Below are 23734 nucleotides of genomic sequence, written 5' to 3'. Positions count from 1 at the left end.
GAATCATGCACTAGCCAGCTCTTCAAGAATCCCTACCAAGCAGATCACTTATGTTACAAAACCTATTTTTTAATTGATTTTTCATAATGCCAGACAATATTTTGATTGAAGATTTACCATTACTTGGAATTAAGAGATCCACAGCAGGTAATTGGAAAACTGAGTTTCCAAATAATCTTAAATGTAATTCTTAATGGATACAGGTGCACTGCCAAATAATTCAGTTCCCCTCATCACTGCCATATCTAGTATCCTGATTGTACAGCATAGATATTATTTAAACTTCCTTTTGAAGAGAACAAAACAGCTCCTGAAACGCAACCTGAAAGTAGTTCTAGGAATACCTCCTTTGACAGATAGCTTCCAAAAGGCTGAAGGGTTAAGACAAGAATAGACTTGTTACCATGTGCTCTACATGATTCTCCAATACTTTCTGAATGTGCTCTTGATCCACAAGTTCCTGAATATACCATGATGCCAGGGCATGCAACGCATTTCAAGCTATAAGAATATGGCTGTGACAGGCTGCAATAAAGCCTTCACATGGGACTAAAGCAAAGTCAGTGTCAAGCTCTGCTTTGCGTGGATGCAGCTAGTTTGCCCTAGACTAACATTGAAGAACACGGATGTGAACCACCCTACAAAACTTGATCTGGAGACCAAAGGTAACTGCATGGGATAAATATATTAAGCAGCCAATATGTGCGGCCAGTGCATAGGTATCGATGGAGTAGTAGGAAGAGTCCTCTTAGGACCAAATTGCAGTCCATTCCTGTGTCTATGATAACGATGTAAAAATATTTATTAGCAAGTTTTGCAGATGACAGGCTGTGGTGGGATAATAAATGAGGAAAAGGAGAGGTTATTTCTGTGCAATCGGCATAATCTGAGTGAATGACCAGAGTGGGAGCCATTCACCAAGCCTGACTATAGTCTAGTGTGGTTAATCTACCCCTCTGAGATTAATTAGTCTCCTACTCTGAACCGTTCTCTGGAGGATACTATCATACTATCTTCCTCTACTGACTACAAGGGACTCTGGGGAAATTAGCCTTTATAGACAAAAATTAGCCTTTGGAAATACATTCCCCTTCCCTGGTCTGACAAATATCTACATATCTAGGACATGAATAATGCATATACTTGTAGAGCTTCTTGCAAAATACCACTTGGGAAAAAAAAAAGGACTCTGTTGACTGCTGTTGCACAGAAAATATGCCTGTTTTGGAACAAGTGAGAAGTACAGCTACTCTTCAGTCTAAGGCATAACTGTGAAACTCTCTAAAAAGGGAAATCAACAGGATAAATAAGAGCCAAAGAAAACTGTATCACAACAAAATGCTGGTCATTGATGGTCCCTTACTACTTCTACTTGGAAGAATTCTGTTTCTGAGGCCCTAGATTTGCACATGTAATTAGTGTTGCTTCAGTTTTTCCTGCCTATCAAATAAGTAAAACATGTCATCTAATACTACATAGTCACAGCCTGTATGAACTTTTTCACTATAAAACCCCTTTGTCACTCTCTAACATAATGGGCAGGCATTGTTTTTCCAGAAAAAGCAAGAGCCATCATCTTTTGGATCTGTGGCTAATAGATGCAGTGTTCCCAGACTATTCCACAGAACAAATAAGTGGGTTTTTTTCTTTTACATAGAGCATCCTACAGTCATTTCAGAATTTACTTTTTTCCTAACAACAGATCTAAGATCATTAAACTGTAAATCTTTTTGAAACAAGGCAATGCAGATTCCAATATACTTCCCTAACACAGACTGTTTCTTTGCATTTGCAGTGTGGAAGAATGTTTTATCCCAGATTTTAAAATCTTTGACAACAGGGAATTAAGGAGCAAGTAGTGACTAAACACTACATAGGGTGACATCAATGTCAAAATGTGGGGAAGTGAAGTCCTTTTTTCTCACTGGTATATTTGGGTAAGTTGCAGCTTTCCTAAACCAAACATGTAGGTCCTGAACCGAAATAAAAGAAAACAAAATTTCAGAATAAGTGTGGTCATTTAGGGCATAGAGTAGCTTAACATACTGCTTGCAAATGAAGTCACTTTTCTTTAAGCTCATTCCTCTAAGGTATATCGCTTGAAATAATACCTGTCTGGAATTTTTTAGATAGAGACATCACTATTTATCTGCTTCACAAATGCAGGGATGTCCCAAGACAAAAAAGGAGAGAACAACATAATTGCAAACACACACAAATTCCTTCTTATTATTTTATTGCTTATAAAAAGAATTATTAAAATATCCTTATTTTGTTTTAAGATACAATTTCTAAGCATATTGTAAGTGTTTGGTAAAAATATTCTTTGTCCTTCTCAAATGGAAATGACATAAAGAGGAATTTATTAAGTAGGAGGAGTATATTTGTGCTCTATGTCATAACCCAGTCCAAACATATGGATGGTGCCTCTTTGATCTCCAGACGTCTGTTTCTTCAGAAGCTGTCCTCTGCAGATTACACAGGCATTTCTGCAAAGTTCATAGAAAGATCAGATTTCATTTACTGATCTTTCTGAACATAAGTAATAATGCAGTTTTATATTACTTAAACATAATGCCCAAAATAAAAGAACATGTCTGCAGATGGATAACAATAGTTATAATTCCAAAGACTGTCTGCAAGAGTAATAAGTATGTTTTGGTTTTATGATCATCTTGCCTAGATTCTAAATTGCCTCAATAGGAGTTCTTTGATGCACACTAAGCCTTAAAGCTAAATACAAATTTAGATGCCTAAGCTTAGGCTTTTGACTTTTAAAAATGTTGATCCTAGGTACTTGAGTACAGCTTTCTGACATGATGTCATAAGGTAAGTGTTGACTGAGAGTTTCAAATCTTATTGTCTAATGTTTGTCAAACATGCTAATAATTGCCTTTTCCCTCTATAGATTTTCTCCCATTGAATCAGGGTACATAATTTAGACACTCACTGTGGAAGTTACAGCTTTGATACCTGCGTTAAATTGGTCTAATTATGCAGCCCTTGATTTCACCAGGAGAGAAAAATGCAGAGCAAGAAGAGAGTATCATATTCTCTCTGCTAATCTCCACTCTAGAACTGGAGGTTTCACGTGGTTATAAAGAAGGTGTCAGAAGAGCTGACAGGAAATGCCTGATACGGCAGCCTCATGGTTTTCTCCTATATCTTTTTTTCCCCTTAGAATCCTCACACAGGTAAGCTCTTGTTGTTCTTGAAAATCAGATATCCTTGCAGGCATCTAACTGAAGACTCCTCTTTTTACACTTCAAATTATAAGATCTTGGTGGCTTTTCCTCCCGTGTGCTTAATTAGAAGTAGGACAAGAAACATGCAGCCTATGTAGTGCTGCTTTGTTAATGTTAGAGAGGAGAGGGCAACATCAGAAGCTGGGCAGTTACTTTACTATATGAAAAGGCAAGTAATTGTAAATTCAGGCTCACCTTTATGGTAGTCCTGTGTTACATATTGCCATGGAGACTCATTCCTGTCCGTCTTAAAGTCCAATGCTGTAAACAGTTAAGTTATTCTCTGCAATAAGAACTGAGGGCATTCATCAGCTCACAGGTTCCTGTAAGGCATGTCTGTCTGATATTTTTCTCTCTGCTAGCTTCTGTGTCAGTCAACAAAGCAAAATTGAATTTTGCAGAGGAAAAACAAAATCTATGGATCAGAAAACAAAATGGCTATCCACCGTAATCTTCGGTGTATAAAACAGGTTCATGTAACTTGTGATCAGTGTAGTGCCGTGGCTTAATGTACCATTAAAAAAATAATTCACATCCAACACAAATCACCTCTGTACAACTGTGCATTCGATTTCATAAAGCAAGCCAGAGACACAGCATGACGTTAAACATATCTAAATATTAGTAAATTACACACATAATTAAACACAGATTTGACTTCAATTACCCTTATTTTTTAAGACATACAGTACTCAAGAGAAAGTAATATTCAGAAATAGGGAAAATAGGAAAAAAACCCACCCCACAATCAAAAGAGCAGGTTTTCTGATTTCAAGACCTTCCCCTTCAGAAACAACTATTTTGGAAATTTTGAGCTAGGCTATATCATTCAGTCTTTTTGTTACATTGTCTATTTAAAGAGACTCATGCTCATAAAACAATCTAAGTGAAACATATCAGGAACAGCCTTCAATAAATCATGACGCTTGCTCTCTATAGCCTTCTTATACTTCAAATTGTTATAGTGTCTTCTTGATTCACCAATATATGTTAAGAGGATTCTGGAAATGCCAAGGAAAAAAGAATATCTCTGTCTTTTATGAGTTGAATGACTTGTCTTAAGAAAGTTTTATTTTGTGCAAAAGTAGAAAAGGACTTCATTGGGGATATAAAGTATTCTGGAGAATACTGAGCCACTATTAACCAAACTTCCCCTTACTCTCTAGTCACATAGTGATAGTGTATTTCCACTTTGCAATGTGCTTTACTGTCTGTTTTTATGCTGACATACATGGCTGTTTTTAAACAGAAGGTCCTATATTTGTCATTACATAGAGAAAGAGATTAACTTTTTTCAGGTCTCAGATTTCAAGACTTCTGCTATTCATATCTGTACACTGATGTCATATGAATTTTCTTCCCTTTCTGTATATGTTTTCTGTATATAGCCGTATGTTCATTCATGTTTTGGCTATCTTTTCAAGATTATGAAGCCACAATATCCCCTTAAGAAGAATTTCAAAGCCTGATTATGACAGCATAATGAAAACTAAAGACTTCATCGCAAATGCAATGGGTTTGATTTTAATGGGACTACTTACAGAGTAGTACCACTTCCTAAGTTGAGTGGTATGTTACACCATATATTGTTGGACTGAAGTTGATGAAGTTATGCAGGAAGTACATGACTACTTCTAAATCAAGGTAATCACATTTTGACTCTTATTAAGAGAACCTGGCATCTGACAAGGCCAGTATTCTTACTCCGTTGAAGTCCTGGCAAAGGGAGGCTTGAAAATGCTCAAAGGGAGGCTTTGAAGTACAGTATTATGCTATCCACATGTGTTAACTTATTTTTGAAATCCCTGATTTAGTTTTTATGCTGAAGTAAAATTTATCTGCACCATTTGGCAGGATGAAGACAATGCTTGGACCGTAACTTCCAGAATTTGTCATTGCAGCAAACAATTTAAGAAGATGCATAAGGAGTACACATAGAACAGTGGTGCAAGCTTTCCACTCCGTAATTACTTCACTCATTCTGCAAAAAGTCTTAACCTTCCAGAGGATGCTTCCTCTTCCATAAATATTGCTGACACAGCAGAAAACAGCTGGGATTTTCTGTAAATATAAAACTCAGACAATTAACTCATGTACAACACACACGTCATCATATTCATTTGCCATTTTCATGGTGGCTTGTCCTTTCTACATTTTATTATTCATTTATGATAGCTATTATATGCCTTTCAGAGTCTATCTGGCTCTCCTGAGGAATATTTATGACTATTATAGGGCTCTTATGAGAAGACCCAACGATAGTTATTGCGGAAACTCTGTGAAATGCTACATTAGTGCAGAGATATGCTGGTAGTAAAATACCTGAACTTGTTTCAAAGTATCCCTCGATAGAAATTAAAAGACAGGCTTCTTCTGGTGAGGTTCTGTATCTCCCCTAACCCCATCACCTCAGAGAACTGTGTAGTTCTGATTGGGAGCTTAGTATTCAGTCGTTGCAGCTGGTGCCTGAAAGCAAGAGATTTTGGAAAAACTTCCAACAGAAAGAAAGAAACAAACAAAAAAAAAACCCAAAAAAGATTTTTAAAGGTATTTGCTACAGCAGTAACACAGCAGAAATAAAAATGGAAAGAATACAGGTGAAAATAGAAAGCCTAAATGTGCGCCTTCTGACATTCAGGAACACCTCTATTATCCTTTATCTCTCTACCTCCTTCTATTTTAAAGGAAGGGTGGTGTCCTGAAGTGAATCTGAATACTGCAGTACTGCACCACCTTCTGGGAGGGATAGAATCTGGAAGGAAGAGAAAGGAACTGGGGGAGGAGACAGAAGGGCATAGCTTTCACTAGCTTTTTTAATCAGTCTCTAATTTCATCCCTGTATCAATAAATAACCATGAAGCAAACTGCTGAATCATTTTTGTTTAGTCCACCTATTTTGGCCTCTCTGTATAAAGAACAAGGAGCCATTTCAATTTAGAACTAGGAGATTTTCTGGCATGTAGGTGGTTGTTATAGGAGCAAATACGTTATGCTGCCAGGGAAGTAATTTGGGGGAACATCTTGGGTGGAAAATGAAAGAAGAGAATTTATCAGGCCAGAAAAATAAAAAAAAAAAAAAAATCAACAAAGTAAGAAAATTAGAAGAAATCTGGAAAAAAAAAGGCTTGATAATACATGGATACAATACAATATAAAACTTCCCAGTTTGGGTGCAAATATTAACTTCACCTTATATAGAACATAAATTCCTGTGATGGGTTCATGTCCTGTGAATGCAAGAAATAGATTCCATTATGCAAGCGCATTATCACAGCTGCTTAATACATTTGTTCCAGTGAAACATGTCGTACAAGTTACACAATATCCTTATTATCTTTTCAGGACACAATCAGAACTTAGTTTTTGCTCAGCGCCTGAAAATTCTTATTTATTTATGTTGGCTGGGCTTTAAGCAGTTTATGGAAGAAAGCTGTGCCTTGTCTTGGAATGCAGTTTAATGCCATTTTGGACCACTCCAGCATTTTTCTTGTGTAGTCTTTTGGCTATTTGAGGTAAGCTAAAGAAAGGATTTGCAAAGACTAATCTTACATCAGGAAAGCTAGTCTCTGCAGGTATCTTCTTTAATCAAAGGAGAGGAGCAGGTTCCACAAAGGAGATATTTCGTAACAAGAGGCTCTTAATCATCACTGAAGGTGTCCTCCTCCACTAAGGATGCCTAAGAAGATTCTCCTTCATAGGTAAAATTCAGCCTTTTTGACTAACCCTTCAAAGGTTTGTCACAGTTCATTACAAGAAGATGCTCTTAAATATTTCTTGGCATGGAGTCTGTTTTAGTGTTTGGGCCTCTACATTTCCATTCCTTTCTCCTTAGTGGCATATTTTCCTCTACCTCCTATTCCCAGTTACGGGTCATTGCCTTTATTCAAATTATTAGTAAAAAATGTTCTTTTCATACTATATGCATACTGGCATGTGCATCGCACCACAGGAACAAAATATTATCCCCACTTTCCTATACACCTGACCCTAAACTGCCTGGAACAGGGATTGTTTTTCACTTGCGATTCTTAGGCAAAACCCAACAGATTACCCATATTTAACCAACCTCAAAGAAAAAAAAAAATCCAAACCAAAACATGTAATAACTCAGTAAATAAATTAATTCAAGTCAATATTGTCAGTTTACTCTAGTTGAGGATCTGGGTCTGAGTATTTGTTAAGTGTGGGATTAAGTGTAAATAAAGCATATTGCACTGTTGGAGTGTATGGTAATTGGGTTATTTTGTTTTCTGAATCCCCTGTCTTTTGCTCTTCTGGTTTACTTTAATTAGCAAACAGCATGAAGCTTTTCAAACCTGTCCTTGATGTTCATTGAGGAAGAGGGAGATCAAATGCCAAACTTTAACTTACAATTCATCACAAATAGTGAGATACCTTATAGGAGGTAGCAGAAAATATACTCTTTCACGTTTAAATTAAGTGTTTCAAATAATGATTTAATTGAGAATTAATAAGCCAGTTATTGCAGGTTAATTAAATGCCACTTGATGATTAAAAACATATTATTTATTCAGATTAACAACTATTAGGCAGTAGTGTAGCCCCACACCCTGCTGTGACTTACTACTTTAAAAGACTCTGTCAATGTATTCCTCATTTTCAGGCTTGGTTTTTTTTTCACTCTGTTGCTGTTTATAACACCTTGAAAACACTATGAGAAAATAACCCAAAATTCTTAGCATAAGATTGTTGTCCCCTAACATAGACTATTTGTGTATTTTTGGTATGAGTGTTTCTAAAAGTTCAGCTATAGTAATCGTAAGGAAAACACCACTGAAATATCGCAAGCGCTATACATATGCATGTTTATATAAAACAAAAAGGAAATTTGCAAAGAGTATATACAAAGTAACAGAAATGAAGTCAAATATTGAATCTGTAAGCTTCCAAAGAATTCTTTTGATTTACCTCATGGGCCATTCCCAGTTAATTTTCAGTAGAGCTGTATATCCATATATGTTACCTGCATTTGGATGTAATGCGTGAACACTGCCTCGCTGTGCTCAGGAGTGGGTGTTGGAAAAATAAGCAGTACTAACTTTTGTTAGTTATCTGTATTGCAATCTTTCTTTCTTTATCCACATATTCCTTTATGAAAGCCTTTTTAACAGTGCATTAATACTTATGTTGTGCTGTGTTGATAGGATATTTAGAATTCCTTGTAGATGAAAGATTACCATAATAGAGCAAACTTTTCATCCATATTAATGCACAGTATGAGCACCATCTTTTCCTGTCGTAAATCCAAAACAACTTTAAATCAAAGCAACTGTACAAATCAGTTTTGCATGCATGGCAGAACAGCAAGGTTCATCCACCTTGAGTTTGGACAAGAAACTGCAGCTCGGCAGGTAGCCTGTTACAATTATTTCATTTTGGAAAGATTGCACAACTTCTATGAGGTGAGGGAAGCGGCAGTCATGTGTGCGTATACTGGGTATTTGCCACTTTTGCTGAAGTGATTCTCATCTTACTCAATGAACTACCACTGTGCAAAAAGATTTTATACTACAGGGCACAGGCACCGAGTTTCCTCCTTCATCTTCACAACACCTCTTAGTGTTGTTACAACACCTCTTTTTGCCTGGAGTAAAAGGTTTGTTTCTGTTTTTCCATACAAAACACTTATGAGAGAGTCCAGTACCAACACATGTATATTTATTTAGAGTGATTTCTGGATCCCAATTTGATGTTAGGAATTTAGAAATTGGAAAAGTAATTCTCTGTATTACTTTTAGAAAGCTAAAGGATATTACATACTTTTGAGTTTTAGGTGTAGCTTCACCGAGATCTAGCATTTCCGTGCAGCAGTCCATAAGTGAGCTTGAGAAATATTGAGCAGCGTCTCCCTTATAGTCAGCTATCTTAACATACAATTTGCTTTATCCTGTTTTGACATGGAACACAGTTGCTTAGCCCAGCTTAAGTTAAAAAGAGAATGAAGACAGGAACCAATCAAAAGATGAGTTTGTTATGATTTATATCAGAGTTCTTCATGCAAAGTGAGGCAGAGAAAAACATTCTATGAGCTGGTTTACAATTATTGAGTAAAAAGTCACATGTCAAAAGCATAAAACACAGTTTCTTTTCACTGCTATGAACTGCATTGCCATTCTTATTCTGTAAAACAAATAAATAAATATGTAAAACCACATCAACAAAGACAGTAGAAATGGTGTCACGTTGACTGCAAAACACTACACCAGTATACACAGCTGTGATGGCTTCTGAGAGGGCAATGAAACAAAGAACTAAGTCCCCTTCCGATCTTCTCTAAAGTCAAGGATGGCTTAATGACTAGCATTTTGCTGACACCGGTAGATTTATAAATAGTCCTCTTAACAGTACAGTAGTTGAGTTTAAAGTTATTTTACAGAAGCAAAATCTTCCTAATGTATCTCAGGCACTAAGGGAAAGACAAACTTACAAAGGAAAGAGTCTCGAGAAAAGAATCAATTACAGCAGTTTGTGTTCGCTCAAGCTCACTGACTCTTAAACTCAAAGAGGAGACAGTTAATAGGTTTGTTTTCACAGCAGTTGGGTGTATAAGTGTTTTCTCCAGGGGTCAGGAAGGCCAGTCTTTTCCTAAGTATAACAGGCAATAGAGAAGGTGTGAGCTACCATGCTGAACAAGACAGAGGACCTTTTCTTCATGAAAAAGTCACCAAGAATAAAGGAGCATGTAGCGTCAATTACTTTGCTTTTCCTTCAGACTGCTATAGCAGACAGTTTCAGCAACTTCTCAGGTCTCTGGAGTACTCATGAAAGTGATGTAAGACTGTGAGAAAATGCAAATGGTATGTGTCAATAGGTATTAGGATCTTTGTATTGTTTGACTTAAACAGCTGAAGGTATTTTAATATAAGGCTATGTAAACATTTAAGGTAGACATAAAAGACTGGATGCTCTTACAGTGCCATTCAGTATAGCTGTATGTGCCATACAGCTGTTGTGATCTGACTCTCATGTTCTTCTTCAACTTTCCAAGACTCACTGCAAACTATAAATTGCAGTCAGGTTTCCAGCAGCTTGGTATACCTCAGAGCATCCTCTGCAAACCTCAGCTTGTCCTAAAACTACCGCAACAGACATTAAAATGAAGGAGCAATTAGGACACAGATCACTTCTAAAATGCATTGTCTCAGTTTTATTAAAATGTCAGTGGATAAAGATAGGGATGGTGGTGGAAATAAAAGAGAGAAGTATTCGAATAATTGAAAATAGATTATCACAGATTATTTCTGTACCACTTTGGATCCATACCATTAATGATTGAAATCAATGCTGTTTGAAAGCTGTGAGATGGTATAAAGATAAAAATAGCTTTCGGCCTTAAAGAAGCACATATTAAAATATACTAAAACATCCATATATTTTATTACTATTTAATTCAAAGAAAATGATTGAATTTTACACATATTATTCACTTTTTTTATGTTGCCCTACCGTTTTACATTTCTTTTAGTACAAAGGATAATTACCAATCAGTCACTTACTTATAATTTAATCAGTCCTATTTTCTTGTTTTAATATACTTAAAAGAGATTCCAATATATTCAGTGTTTCCAACACTTAAGCGAAATACTGAAATTCAAAGGAAACAATCCATGTGGGTTTAAAATTTTTTTTAATAACATGGATGTATAGCTGACAGCTAATAAACAAAGAAGCAATTTTACAGACTTCTGTAATTTCAAAAGTACCACATTACACTCTATTCATAGGGGTTTTTTGCATTCCTTTCTTCTGTTTTGTTTTTTTTTTTTTTAACTGTGTTTCTACAGCTTTCTCTCGAATTTTCTCAAATTGTGCTATGACATAGCAAAATCAACCCAATTTATTTATTTTTCAGAATTCTGTAACTCTTTCTTAAGTTGATACTGTTTTACAAAGTACTCAGATGAAAAGAAGAGTGAAAATGAGAGAGAACTCCATAAGATACAGAACTAAAGAATTCGACTCCCTCCTAGTTATAAGATGCTTGGCCATTTTTTTCTTTAATGAACTCAGGGTGTTTTGTGACTGCAGTAGATATCATGGGTAGTGAAGCATCAGCTCTTGCTTCACAGCAGCCAGTTTGCTGCTCCACCCTTTATTGCCTTGGTGTTTCAGGTCATATTGAAAAGGAAGACTTGCATCATGCTACATGCTGAGAACATCAGCACATCCAATGGGGAAGGTGAGTCTCGTGATAAGGAAGAAGCAAAGCCATGGAAAAGCATTGCAATCTTTTGCTTTTTTGGGTTCCTTTTGAATACGAAGCCCTTTAAAACTCACTCCTCCTCCAGACATCCCATCCTCTCCAGTAAGAGGTATACCACAGATGACCCACTCACATGTCACGTCAGGAGCGTGGAGGAGTCAGGAAGTGGAATCAGGGCTGCAGGGCTGCATCTGTGTGAAATAGCTTCATCCTTCTGCGTGGTGGTAAGTGGGCCTGGAGACTTCACTGTGCTATAGCTGCACCTGAAATACTCTGATCAGTGAACCGCAGAGATCGGGGCAGATGGTCAGGAGATAAGCATCTCATCGCAGGAATAACGAGAAGAACAAAATAGCCAAGAATACAGGGAGGTTAATGTACAGGAGATAAACAGGCTTTAGGGTCTGCAGGAGACAGAAATGACAGGGAATTTCTAACCACAGTGTATGGATGGAATCAGGAACCTGCAGGTAGGTCTGCTTTGCTGTCTTAAAAGCTGAACAAAGAAACAGAGTCTGGGAATGTAGTTGAGGAGGCATGAGAAGCATTTCGCTTCAGCGAGGGAAAATGCAGAGGATGGATAATGGCTTTAGTACATGTGAAAACGCTGTATGCGGGAAGGACAGGACTTCCCATAGCACGTATAGTTCCCTTTCATTTCCCTGTAACCCTCATCCTACGGAGATTTTGACAGAGACTACAGAAGCTGCATGAGAAGCTAAGAAAATCCTGAGAGGCAAAGTTGTGAATGCTTCAGTCACAGTCTTTCCTTTTCATGGAAGCCTATTTTTGTAAAATGTTAGGGCCATTTGAGATGTTTGTGAAATGCCATTGAAACTCACCAACAGGCTGAAGCACTGGTGTGACTGCGCTTGGAAGAGAGACATAACCGTAGTCACATGCAGTGACACCATACACCTTGTGTGTTAAGAAACCAAGATAAAGAGGAAAGGATGAACTGCCAGCCTCCAAAGTAAATGCCATTTATTATTATTATTATTATTATTATTATTATATTCAACATAAAAAATGCTATGAGAGAGAACTACAGTAGAGTAAAAATATCTTTTTAAATTGGAAAAATAAAATAAAATTTCATTTTGCAACAAAAACAAGTTTTCTTTTTCAAATACTTTCATCAAAATATGTTATATACAACAATATTTTATTGAAAAAATATGCATTGGAAGATGCATTCTTCAGAGAGAATTTCACCATTCAAGACATTTCTGTCATTTCCACTCTAGTGGAAGTATTTCTATTAATATTTTGTTTGATATTTTGTGTAATCAATTTTTATGTAGATTTTTGTTTAAACTTTGAACTATTTGAGTGTTGTTATTTGGAACTGATTAGTTAGGGAGGTGTAGATTCTCCACTAAAACCACCAGAACTGCATATCAGTATTAAATCCCCAGTTCATTGTTTTTTAACCTAAGGATTTAAAATTGTTCCTGTCCTCCCATAATCATTAAGATAGATTGGTAAAGTGTCCAATAGACTTGTCTATCTGGAGTACAGCTCACAGGGAGGCTGCATGGTCAAACAAAAATGTCCAAAGGAGGTGGTAATTCAAGAACTGTTGTTCAAAATGTTACTGTATTCCTACAAAAAGATCTGCTACCAGCAAAATACTTTGACCCAGAGCAACAGATATTTTGCATATGTAGGCAAGAATACATTTTCTGTGTGAAGCAAATCCTGTGACCTGACTGACATCTTCCAGTACAAATCCGTCCTCTCATTTTCCTACTGACACAGTTTTGTTCTTGAGCTTAATTGAATCTCATGTCTGCAGCCTTGGCTGCTCTTCTGCTCCTTCAGACCTTTTTCTCCTGGCTCGAATTTTCTCTCTGCAGACATCTTCTCACAGCTCTCTGCACTTTTGCCTTCCCTGTGGCTCTCGCTTTTCTCTCTGTAATTCTCCTGCTTCTTCTCCATCAGAGAAGTTCCTTAGCTGCTGTCCTCGAGTGCAACAGCATATTGTGGTGACCCCCCGCCCCACCCTAGCTGCACTTGACCATACTCATCTTCTTTGCAGTAACATTTCCATCCACAGAAGAGTGGTTACAATAACATCAAATTATTATTGTATATTTCAACGAACTCTCCTTTCATGGAGAAAAAAAATCACTGTACAATAAATGTTATGCTTCAGTGCTTTCCAGATGAAACATTTTCATCTTTTAAAGCATTCTTCTTTAAAGATTTCCTTTGATTTCACTTCACACTTACAAACTCAAAATGAATTAAAATTCTAAATTTTTGTTCTTTGTTTAATTCTTTTGTTTTAAGCTAACAGTAATTCTCATCTTATTACTGTTCAGCATATTTTAAAATAGTAACAACTAATAGTTGTGGTTGAAAAGCAAAAGTTTACTTCTCATTTTTTTGTCATATTGGACAGAAACCTGAATCCCCTATGATGAACTTATGAGGGGAAGAAAGGGGGAAAAAAGGAGGCATTAACTTTTCCAGCAGTCTGTTTGCCATTCCTTTGCTGTGGCCAAGAAAAACATAACTTACCAGTACAGCTTCTGCCATACTTTTGCTAATTTCAGCTACCAGACTGAAGTTGACAGAAAGGATCTGTGCTGCTGTGCTATGAACATCACTAGCTCTAGTCCTATGGCAGGGTCTGGGAAATTAATTAAAAAAGAACCCTCCCAACTGGAAGGTAATATGATCCAGGAGGGCCCTTAACTTACATGGGTAAAGGGTTAAGGAGTAGAAAAGGGGGATGCTCCATTAACATAGGTTGCCAATGAAAGAAAAATCATTTGCTTCCCTCTGTTGGACATCCATTGAGATCTTCATGTCAAAACTAAGGCTACATTTTGCAGATCCTTTTGATTTAAGGTCTTATTTATGGCTTTTTCCATACATGTATGTGGCCGAGTTTGGTTTTCGGATTCACAGTATCTGTTTGCCATCACAAATCCCTTGCTTTAGTCTTTTCAATTACAATCTTTCCCTGCTTATACCCAGAATGGTATTTCAGAGATCATTTTTGCGTCGTGTTCCTTTGTCCATGAAGCTAAGCTCTTTCATGGCCTTTCCCTTATCTGTCACATTGTATATAAAATATTTTAAATTCTGGACTTCATTTTCAAGCATTTCTACATGTTATTTTCATTCTAGCTTTCAAATAGATAATCTTGAAATTTCTCTCCCATACTTGGATTTTTCTTTCTTCTTAACATCTACAAAACTTAATCTTCATTCTTGCAGTTCTTCCTTCTAACTCTTCATGATACCATTTGCAAATTTGACAATAGTCAAACAACTCTGAACAGTGTTCCAGTCTGACGACTAACACTGTCATGGTGTTCCTGTATTTCCTTTATAACTGTTGTGTTTTAGTGTCCCTTGTCTTAGCCTTTGGTTTTAAGCTTTCAGGGAAAAAATCCATCTATTCTGATTGAACAGTACCTAGAAGCAAAAATTCCTCACAAGGGCTCCCAGTTTGTGAAATAAGAATGCTAGCAAAACAACAGCTTCAAGTCAGAATGAATAAACCTAGCAAGCAAGAGATTCTCCAAGGTATCTACCCTTAATGCTGCTTTTTAATTAGTATCTCATAAAACATATGACTTACATTGTGTTGGGCTAAAGACATCTGTATAACACCTTTGACCTAAAGTGTCGTCAAGTTCTTGTTTAAGTTCCTTTCTATGCAAGGATGAAGTTTTCATCATGTCCAACCATTCTAGAACTGTGGTTCAAATAACTGACCAGTTGTCTTATCCCAAACCTCCTTGATGTATTTCTCTCTCTTCTGTTAGATTCTCATAAACTTTTCTTCCAATTCACCGTGAAAGAACGCGGTACAAAGTATTTTAATGTCTCCATATAAATACATATACTGCTGGCACATCATAACACTAACAATAACACTGGGTATTTACAGCCCCTGTCAGTGGCAGAGGGAGGCAATACCCCTGAGCAACATAAATGTTCAAATAGAGAATCCCTTTACTTCTGCATGCCTGCTAAATACTGTTAAGGAAAAGTAGGTTGCACAAATGCCTTGTTACCATATAGCTATATGTATTGGTTTTGTGTGGCAAGGTTTTGGTAGTGGGGGGGGTTACAGGGGTGGCTTCTGTAAGAAGCTGCTGGAAGCTTCCCCTGTGTTCGAGGGAGCCCATACCAGCCGGCTCTAAGACGGACCCGCCACTGGCCAAGGCCGAGCCAATCAGCGATAGTGGTAACGCCTCTGTGATAACGTTTTTAAGAAGGAAAAAAGTTGGGACGGGGGTATTTCGGCAGCCGAAGAGAGGAGTGAGAACATGTAAGAGAAACAACCCTGCGGACACCAAGGTCAGTGAAGAAGGAGGGGGAGGAGATGCTCCAGGCGCCGGAGCAGAGATTCCCCTGCAGCCCATGGTGAAGACCCTGGTGAGGCAGGCTGTCCCCCTGCAGTCCATGGAGGTCCACGGTGGAGCAGATATCCACCTGCAGCCCGTGGAGGACCCCAAGCTGGAGCAGGTGGGTTCCCAAAGGAGGCTGTGACCCCGTGGGAACCCCGCGCTGGAGCAGGCTCCTGGCAGGACCTGCGGATCTGTGGAGAGAGGAGCCCACGGAGCAGGTTTTCTGGCAGGACTTGTGACCCCGTGGGGGGCCCACGTTGGAGCAGTCTGTGCCTGAAGGACTGCACACCGTGGAAAGGACCCATGCTGGAGCAGTTCGTGAAGAACTGCAGCCTGTGGGAAGGACCCACGTTGGAGAAGTTCGTGGAGGACTGTCTCCCATGGGTGGGACCCCACGCTGGAGCAGGGGAAGAGTGTGATGAGTCCTCCCCCTGAGGAGGATGAAGCGGCAGAAAATAACGTGTGATGAACTGACCGTAAACCCCATTCCCCGTCCCCCTGTGCCGCTGGGGGGTTGGTAGAGAATCCGGGAGTGAAGTTGTGCCCAGGAAGAAGGGAGGGGTGGAGGGAAGGTGTTCTGAGATTTGGTTTTATTTCTCATTACCCTACTCCAGTTGATTTGTAATAAATCAAGTTAATTTTCCCTCAACTGAGTCTGTTTTGCCCGTGACGGTAATTGGTGAGTGATCTCTCCTATCCTTATCTCGACCCACAAGCTCTTTGTTATATTTTCTCTCCCCTGTCCAGCTGAGAAGGAGGGGGAGTGATAGAACAGCTCTGGTGGGCACCTGGCGTCCAGCCAGGGTTAACCCATCACACTATAGCAGCCTGCACGAGCTGGAAGACGCTCCCCTATTTATGAGATGTCTGCCTATATTTTTCCCTCTCCCTTTCAGTATTTATTACACCTTATTTAAAGTTTTCTGGTGTCACAGGCTCTTTTAGACCATCTTCTAGCTAAGGAAACTACTAGAGAATTGGTTTCTTTTAGTTTTGCCCCATGCAGCTCTGACCTATTTTACCTTGTTACAGTGATGGAGGGTTTCCATATGGCTAAAATTCAGCTTCCAAGAGTTCTGTATTAGAAACAATGTGGAAGCTTCCCCTTCATAATCCCCGTACACACAGGTGTAAGTCAGAATGTTACCTTGTAATCAGTGCAGCCATTCAACAGTTCTAGTCAGTTTATTTTCTATTTAGTGTTTATTTAAAATTAAAACGATCTGTTCTATACCTGTATGATGAAAAATGTCTTCTGGCAAAATAGTCACTAGCAAGTTTATAGATAGATCTGTCCTTAGTTTATATCTTCCCTTTCAACATCCCCTGCCTCAGAAAAATATTCTTTAGCTAAGGAGGCCATGGTCATTTTGTGGCACTTTTTTCTTCTTCTTTTTTTTTTTTTCAAGAACCTGTAATTACTGAATGTTGGCCAATACACTCACTTAATCTTTTCAGTGTGTGAACTGTTGTTTTATCTACCCTAACAGATGGAAGCTGATTTTGCACTGCTTGAATTTTGTAAATTGATGCTGCCAGGATCTGCTTTGCAAGTGCTATTGAACCTTCACCGGATAAGATAACTTAGATCTTTGTTAATTCCATAGAATAATTAAGATTCCCTGTAAGTGGAAACCTTGGACAGGTATATGATGCTTCGAAGTACAAAAGCTGTTCAAGAATCATTACCATATCAATGCAGTACATTGATATAATTGTAAAATAGAAATATACCAGGTAACAGAGCAGTTATAAAACAGTCTGAGCTGTTTCAGCAAGATGCATGCTGACCTCGGACTATAGCAAATAATCTCCTGTTACCTACATGACATTTTCTTTCAGTGCAAATGTTTCACTCTGTGACCCACTTTTCCTACTTTATTAATTCAAAAAATACAATATAGTATGTGAAAAAGAGCCACTTTTGATGAATGTCACAGGCCCATTGCTTAGGTTGCCAGGGAAATTTTCCCTTTGGTAAGCACACGTTCTGAAAACATTTTACGTTTCCATTTAGTGACTGCATCCATTTGCTTTGTTTCTAAGTGCTAGATACACTCCACCTAAAACCAGCCTTAATCTACCTACCCTTACCTAGCTTTTAACCACCTGAAACTCATCTGTCCCATACAGTCATACAACCTGCTTAATTACTGTGACTATCTGGACATATTGGTGCATAGATTTATTAGGTGTCTCCTTTTTCCCTAGGCAGCCATTTGAGCCGTGCCCATACATGCTCACAAGTGGAAATGGGTGCATGTCTCCTGTCTACCAATCCACTGAGAATCAAGGTACCTAACTTCTTCCTCAGTCTGCAAAGACGTCGTATGTTCATGTCTAATACTAGCTTTATTTGAGATGGTAGACAGTTGTTGATGATATTTACTCTTTGCATAATGCTTCAGTTGTTTATGGTAGGGGAGACAGAACTGGAGTTCCAGACACACTTTCTGAGGGATCCGGATGATCAATTTATGCTTAAACTTATAAATCAGAGTAGATGAATACTGGTAATCCTCCCCTCTTACTTCTTTCTTTCAATTTCCACCAATGAAAAGGGATTAATCTTATTTTGTTTTCTTTATCTCTTCATAGTTTATACATTTTTGTGCGATTACATTTTTTAGTCGCAGGACATGGAATATGAAGTAGAGACATAATGCAAATATTAAATGATGACAATGGCATATTACTATTCATTTTTTAGTTTCAAATTCAAAGGAAACTCCTATAAGCATAATACTACTTATGGAACTTAAATGAGAGCAAAAAATAGATTACTGTGAAAATATAGATACATATAAGTCTTTTCCCCAGAAGTAGGCCATGTAGTAGCTTGATTTTTATGGTATGCTTAGTTGTCATAGGCTGCTTTGAAACCAAGTTAGAGACACTCTATATGGCTTTAGCCTCTGTAATCTTAGCGCAGGTTAATGTGTATGATACAGTATATGCTATAAATCAATGCAAAACACTGTGGAGTAGATAGATCTCTTTGTTATAGGAGTTCTTACTGTATTCATAAGATTCCAAAATTTACATTCAAAAGAGAGAATATTCTCATTAAAACAGAAAGGCAAAATATGGTACTGGTGAGACAATGATTTTGTGTGTATAGGGGAGACTAAGAAAAATATGTGGATATAAATTTAGGTCACATTATTTAAAATTATAGAGGGATTTTAAACACTTTAAAATGTAATGACATTCACACCTGGGATTCAGTCTTGAAATTTTGTTTCAAATAAGTTAAAATCTCTCGGAAGTTCAGACATCTTAACATTTGAACTTTTAATTTTTCAGTAGCCAGAGAACTGGCAGACAATTAGTTTAGTTCTTTAGTTAGTAGGGAATTAAATTCCAAAGCATAACTACACAACATATTGGATTTATTATTTCAAGCATGAGAAATGGAATAAAGCCATATGAATTGCAAGTAAAATGTAAAATGCATTTCTAATATCCCATAGCAAGGAGTTTTATTTAGACAGCAACATGCTGAAAAGCAGCTTCCTAAAGCAAGTGTCGTGAAAACTTTCTTTGATGATTTCAGCTAGAATTCTGGAATACAAGGGGTCAAAGAATCCCAGAGATTTCATAATTTCTCATACATCAGTGAAAAAACCTTAGGGCTGACGCAAGCTGATGAACCAAGTTTTAATGTAATACGATCAATTCATTTTGCACTGATTACAGTCCAAGCAGCTGCATCCTGCCCTATCAGTTATACTTCTCAGCAGGCTGCACTATTTCTAGTGAAAAGACACATACTATCAAAAGGATTAAAATGTATGCGTTAGGACAGGCAAAAAATAAGGACAAACTGGAAATGTTAAAAAGAAATAAAAGGAAGAAAACCCCTTGTCTAACTGCTTACATTTACTAACAAAGAAAATGTTTTCAAAGACTTTTAGAAACTAGATCGACTTTGAAAACAACATTGTAGCTGTAAGAGCATTTTTCAAATTAGAATGCATTTAGGTTTTTTATATAAGACCTATCATATCAATAATGAATAATACAGCATACTTTTAGAAGTATACAGATATGGTCTAACACTGCTCCCAGTAGTCCAATGCTGAACTAATATATTTTTTTAAATCTTCTATTCAGTGTTCATTCATCAAAATTCTGCTGTCCTTCTTTTCCAAGGAGGTTACTTTACTCCTTTAGGGATGAGTTTTGTAAAAGCTAGCCATTTTGTGACATTTTATCCAATCCATTATCTATTCAAAGGAATAGCAAAGCAAAACAGGGATTAATTCTCAGCAATGAAAATGTAAAGAAGTGGAGTGGAACCCTGAGGAGCAGATAGGTTAGAATGCTTTTAAATGATTTAAGCTGAGTCTTATGATCGTCTCCATGCAAATCTCACCAACTGTTATCTGTTTGACTCAGATTGATAACAATACACATAACCCTTCAGTTATGGGTTCCCTGCAGTGCAGATAAAGCGATACCTTCTACCAAAATAAAAAGTAGATTTTGTTAGAACAGTAAATAGTAGGGAAGCTTTGGACTCGAGAGTCACTTTCTCTTATGGAAACACAGAACAATAAACACAGACTTGGGATAATAAATGAAGGACTGATTTTATATTCCTGATTCAAAACAAATCTTCTGTTGTGTTCACTGAGATTATTCCCTCAAACATAAGTTCAAGATCAGGACGTTTTCCAGTCTGTTTTTACTGTTTACAGGACTACAATGGTGTTGAATATGGGCAATCTTTTAAAGAAAAAAAACCCAGCAAATTATAAGGTCCCTTGAGAAAACTCAGCAATTTTTTTTTTTTTTCCTTTAGAACAGAATGCTCTGGTCAGGTCTCAGATAAACCTCAGCTAATTTTTAAATCTGTGGCCATTCTGAAAACAGCCCTTGAAAACTGTCAAGTGCATGTTTTTCAAATTCAAATGGGAAAACTTATTTTCTCCGTCATTTGACTGGGTTCTGGGTGTTCTCTGCTTGCAGAAGTCATCAATAAAGAAGGCACAGCATAAATCACTTTTTATTTTATGCGATACCCTCTGTTTGTGGTTAGGTCCAGGCTGTACAATCAGAGGGAATGAATGTCACTTTTAAAAGCATTCATTAAATTTGACAACTTCTTTTACATTGATATATGTCAACTGCTCACTGGTCAAGTCAATTTGTTTCCACATGGGACCATTTGTAGTGGTTTTAAGTTTTGTTGAAGAAAAACCTTTCCCTCCAATATGAATCACAAAGTTCAACTAATGTATATTGAAGAGCTAAGATCAAATCCGCTATTTTAATTTATGCCAGCTGGACCGCGTAAGGTTCACTTACTTTTCCAATTGTGTCAATCTAACATGGCTGTCACTGTACACAGATGAGGTATTATGACAGAGTTAAACTTATCGGGTAGAGAATCATGCAGAGGATTTACATCCTTTGTTCTACTTCTTCACTTGCTACTGTAATGAATTTGGTATGCTTAGTTTACCATTTTAGCATAGATAGTTTTCACTTAAAAGTCATGAAACATTTATTATAAAATGCCATCTTCTGAAGACAGGACATTTTTATGGTCTTGACTGTGTGTGAATACAGATACTCATTTGTTTGTCCGGTAAACTTTGTCATCATAATACCTTGTACGTGTTTTCTTTAAGCTAGTATAGGAACTAGTACTTTCTCATTTCTCAAGAAATGTATACAGATTTTTTTTTTTTCCATTCTTTCCAACAGCCCCAGTCAATGTTCTTGTGCAAGATAATGTCCTGGTACTGTCTTCCTTTCCATTGTTAATTATCACTACATAAAATTATTTGTTTACATGTTAAGAATAGATTATCATACAGAAGAAACATGATCAAGACTGAAAATGAAAAGATTAAGGTTTTTCATTTGGCACAAATTTTTAAGAAGGTAGAGATTTACGAATAATAATTTATACTAATATATCCTTTAACATGTGCTGTTGGAAGACAGCTGTTGTTCTGCATTGTCACAGAGTGGCATAGACCTTAACTGAGTCAAAAGACTTAAATACATACTTAAATTTCATCATATTGAGACTGGGGCAAACCATCCCACAATATCTATCCATTGATAACATCAGGATTGGACCCAGTTTCAACATGGTCAGCACAACTGCTCAGCTGTAAGGTTACGGCCACGTCATATCTTTGCACGCTGCCCAAGGACATGTTGATGGGTTGGCTATAGCGCCAGGATCTTACCTTCACCTCAGCAAATCTGTCCTGAAGTGTCACTGAGATTTGTACATCAATATGTCCTGCTCTCCCTAATGACTAGTCTTCTGGCCAGATCTTTACAGTGATTTTATTAAGTAATCATGGTGTGTTTTGTAAGCAGTATTGAACTTTCTCTGGCTGAAATTGTTTTTTTCCTTTGTTAATTCCATAGAAATTATTTATATTATTGCAATCCTTGAGCAGGTGCTTTGGATGAAGTTAGCAAATAAAGTTCTTGAGTCATTAGTCAGCTAAATGCAGCATAACAATAGAAGTAAATGTAGAAATATACTGTGTAACTAACCAAGCATAAAATAATTTGGTTTGCATCTAGGAAACTATCCACCTGACAAAGTATTCTGGCTGTACCTGCAGTGGACTGTTGATGACTTATTCACATTGTGAGCAGGCTTCCCTGAGCCCGCTAGGAAAAGCTGTGATGCTCATTGCTATTCCCTCCGGTAATTGCTGAAAACCAGTCAATAATTATTAAAGAAGTGGTGCACTTCAGGCTACAACAATGAAAACTGTCTGAAAACAAACAGATATGTAGTTATGCATTCAAAAGCTTAAACAAAATAGTTAAATACTCCTATACTCTTACACATCATTCTGTTCTCTCCCCCTTAATTCTGATGTGTTGGAGACACAAACACTGTAGAAGAGGAGTTGGTAAAGAAAAGCTGGATGAGATACAAAATATATCCAGACAGATTTCAGAAGAAAAAGATAAAACTTAAAAGTGAGATAACTAAGAGAGATGAGTATTCTAAATGACAAGTTGAGACTAAATTTTTGTGCCAAGAAAAATGGGTTTAATCTAGAAATCTGATCAAGATTTTGATAGATATTTTAGAAATGAAAATATACTAAATGAGTATGCCTGTACCATAATCTCTACTTTTTTTGCTGCTTCTTTTTTTTTTTTTCCCTCTAGTCTGTTAGAGGGGAAAAAAGTTAATTCTTTAGTCATGAAAATAGCCAAATTGGTAGAGTCAAAATTTAGAACCGGAGATATACAACCACATTTTGCACAAACCCATGCTTAAGATACGTATCTGAGCCCACTGCTACCATGTCTTCAAGTCAGAAGACAGTCTTCATTCCCTTCTATTCATCAGCATCTGAGCTGGGATGGTCAACAATTATGGAAGTTGTGGAAACCATTTTATGATGTTGGCATCCAACACATTCCCCCACAAACTGTTGTTGAAAATAACTTTTTGAAAAAGCAAACGAGCCTAGACTTGCCTTCAGTTCACTGCTGGATACTTTATGCGTGTGGCTACCAAACTATAACTGTTTCCATCACGTAAAAGGTAAAACTAGCTTTATTAAGAAGGCCTAATGAATTTGTAGCAATGACATGACATGACTGAACAACAAAATTAGCTGAACATTTTTAGAGCAAAAAAAATCTTTAGTAAAAAACATTGATTCATCAAAACTGAAATCTTAAGTAACTAACTGAGTTATATTCAGTAGAAACCTCTCTGGTTTCTTCACAGAGATTCTTCTCAGCTTTCAGGTGAAAACGATTCTCTATAGCTGCAAGGCAATTTTGCAATGTGGACTTTAGACAGATGCTTAAATCTTTTGCTATTCTGAAAAACACAGAATGAGTCATTTCCATGTAGCAGAGGGGAAAAATCTTTAAAATTTTCCCCT

The sequence above is a fragment of the Harpia harpyja genome, chromosome 4, assembly GCF_026419915.1.
Source record: "Harpia harpyja isolate bHarHar1 chromosome 4, bHarHar1 primary haplotype, whole genome shotgun sequence".
Classification (NCBI taxonomy): domain Eukaryota; kingdom Metazoa; phylum Chordata; class Aves; order Accipitriformes; family Accipitridae; genus Harpia; species Harpia harpyja.
Note: the sequence above shows the minus strand (reverse complement) of the source record.